Source organism: Panthera pardus, unplaced genomic scaffold (genome assembly GCF_024362965.1).
Source record: "Panthera pardus isolate Hobbes unplaced genomic scaffold, ASM2436296v1 HiC_scaffold_8, whole genome shotgun sequence".
Lineage (NCBI taxonomy): Eukaryota > Metazoa > Chordata > Mammalia > Carnivora > Felidae > Panthera > Panthera pardus.
Genome location: NW_026527013.1, coordinates 42,796,782 through 42,800,188, shown reverse-complemented (window position 1 = coordinate 42,800,188; position 3,407 = coordinate 42,796,782).

Here is a 3,407-nt window from a genome sequence, read left to right as displayed (position 1 = left end):
AGCAGTGCCCACAGCCTCAGAGGAAGACCATCCTTCAGTAGGACATCTTGTCTCCAATGGCATGAGTCAAGGGGGAACTCAATAATTCTTCTTCCTTCTAGCAAGGCCCCCTTTATCACTCTTTCTCCTCAATGCTAGCAATCTCTTCATCCTTCTGCCTTGGGACCACCAGGGGCTAATGAGTATGACTCTTGCTGGATTCAGGTTGACCATCCTGGGATGTTTAGGATTTTCACATTGTTGCTCATCATCAGATTCTATCCCCATTGCCTGTTGTGACTCTAATCTTTCCTGCCCCATCTCCTAAAACCCTTTCATGGAGCTCTAGGTTAATCATCAGCAAGCACATATTCTCAGGCTCATCAGCAAATGTTTGCTCCTTTTTTGCTCAAAAATCTACTCTCTGCTGATGGCACTACTTTTCCTGAAGCAATTTCAAGGGAGTGGTTTATTTTTCTCCTACAATTTTCCTGTCAAGGCATCTGGAGGCATAATACTTGTCTTACTGCTCTGCAATGCCACTTTCAGACCATTCTTCCCTGAACATTCCTCCTTATTTTACATCCACTGTCAGATTACCCTCCCTCTTTCTTTGGAAAATTTTTCTCCTGGTATATTTCACTTCCTTTGACACTATTGATAAGGTAATTCTTTTTTTATAGGTTTATTTATTTATTTTTGAGAGAGACAGAGAGAGAGAGAGAGAGTGCACACACATGTGCACACAAACAGGAGAGAGGCACAGAGAGAATCCCAAGCAGGCTCCACGCTGTCAGTGCAGAGACTGATGTGGGGCTCCACTCACGAATCTTGAGATCATGACCTGAACCAAAATCAAGAGTTGGACACTTAACTGATGGAGCCACCCAGGCATCCCAGATAATTCTAGATAATTTCTGTAGCCACACATAAGATCTTTCCAATGTCCTCATCTTAACTTCTTGATCTTCTCTGCTCCAGTGATTCTGTCCAACACTCTATCTCAGGCACTCTATTATCACTGCCATATGCTTGACCAGGACACTTACCAATAATGGCATCAAACTCCATTCTATTTTTCAATTCCCTTCTTGTAGTACTTAAGCTCCAATAACACTTCAGCCCCTCCAGAATATCTAATGCCTCGATCCATCAATTTGGCATTGTTCTTCCCTGCCTTCCCAAGCCCTCTCCTCCTGCTACATTCCACTCATATTTCATGGTCAGTTACTATTACCTTTTATAATTAATCTATTATTATAGTCATTCTCTTCAAATATATCACCCCTCTCCACTCTCTTCGCAAAACCACATCCCTGGTTAAGTCTATCTCTTTGAGTACTTAATGCCTCCACCAGTACTGCTGAACTTGGCTGGAGAAGACACAAAATATCCTGACTGATCTCATTTTAAATTCATCAATTACCGCAAGTTGGGCTTTGTTGCTGCTGGCCAAACATAGTATATACCCTTAACCCCTTCTTTCTTAGTCTCTAGTCAGTGCCTCTCAAACTTTAATAGGCAAAAATAAAATCAACTGAAGACCTTATTGAGATACCCATTCTAATTTTGTAGGTGTGTAGTGGAACCTGAGAATCTGAATTTCTAGTAGCCTCCTAGATAATAATGCTGCTGGTATATCAAGAAGTTGATATGGAACTTCTGTGGAACGCTTGGGTGGCTCAGTGAGTTCAGCGTCCAAGTTCGGCTTAGGTCATGATCTCACAGTTCGTGAGTTCAAGCCCCAGGTAGGGCTCTCTGCTGATAGCTCAGAGCCTGGAGCCTGCTTTAGATTCTCTGTCTCCCTCCCTTCCTGCCCCTCCCCTGCTCACATTCTGTCTTTCTCTCTCTCAAAAATATATATGTTAAAAATTTTTTTAAAAGAAGGAATGGCCCAATAATGATTATAGATCCTTCTTTCCTTTCTCAAAATTCCATTATGTTTTCCCCATGATCACTCTCAACCTTTGACTGACCTTGCCTCCTACTTTACTAGAAAATTGAAGAAATCACAGTAGAAATCCTGTAAGCATTGCTCATCATACTTTCCTACAGTCCTGCAATTGGGGTCATGCACTTACCTTATCTCCCATTAGTAAGGATGGACTATTCAGGGTCCTCACCAATGTCAAACCCTCTACTTTATACACTAAATCCAGATCCCATTCTTTCTATTCTGCTCTCTCAGGTTGCCCTGGCAATTCTCCCCTCTCAGTTTTAAAATATCTATTGGACCATTCCCACAATCATATAGATACACTGCCATTTAGCCTTTATTAAAGGAAATTCTCTCTCTGGACCTCACTTCCCCCTGAAACTATCACCTAATATTTTTTTTCCTTGAAAAGATAACTATATGCCTTGTGACCGATTATTCTACATCCATCTCTCTTTCCACTACTACAGCCAGGTTTTCACTCCGTCGCTCCATCATAACTGGCCTCTGAATGCTAACAATGACCCCACAGTTACTAAATCCAAGGTCATCTCTCAGTCTACCTATTATTCGCCACAAATGATCTCTCTCCTTGAAAAGTTTATTTGTTTTGCTTCCAAGACAGCTCACTTTTATAACTTGCCTCCTACCTTTCTAATCACTTATTTTCAGTCTCTTAGACTGGCTCTCCTTCATTTCCAACTCTTGCATGTAGTAAGAATCCAGGGCACAATCCTAGGACCTTTCTGTGCAATCTCCAGTCACTCCTAGGTGCTCTCACCGAGTAACATCCTTTTGAATACTTATCTGTGTCCTGATGTCTCCTCAATTTCTACCTTCTTCACAACCTCTCACCAGAAATCTGCATTTGTATGTCCCACTATTTGTCATTCCCACTTGAATACCTAAAAGGTGACCTGAATATTAGTGTAACTAAAACTGAGTTCATTATTTCTTCTTCTCAAACTACCTTTCCCCCTATCAAAACTTCTTTACCTACAGAGATTTTCCTGACAGGGGGGAAGAAAGAGAGACACAGAGAAAGAGAGACAGAGAGAGGGAATGAGAGCATCTTAAGCAGGCTCCACACCGAGCAAGGAGCCTGACATGGGCCTTAATCTCATAACCATGAGATCATGATGGGAGCTGAAATCAAGAGTCAGATGCTTAACCAAATAACCCAGCCAGGTGCCCCAATATCTCTTCTTTTAAAAAATTTTTTTTGATGTTTATTTATTTTTGAGAGAGAGAGAGGGACAGACTGCGAGCAGGGGAGGGGCAGAGAGAGAGACAGACACAAAATCTGAAGCTGGCTCTAGGCTCTGAGCTGGCAGCACAGAGCCTGACAGGAGCTCGAACACAATAAACATGAAATCATGACCTGAGCCAAAGTCGGATGCTTAACCACCTGAGGCCACCCAGGCGCCCCCACCCCATATCTATTCTTTTAGTTCAGGCCCCAAACTTGGATACCTTCCTGAACTCTCCTCTT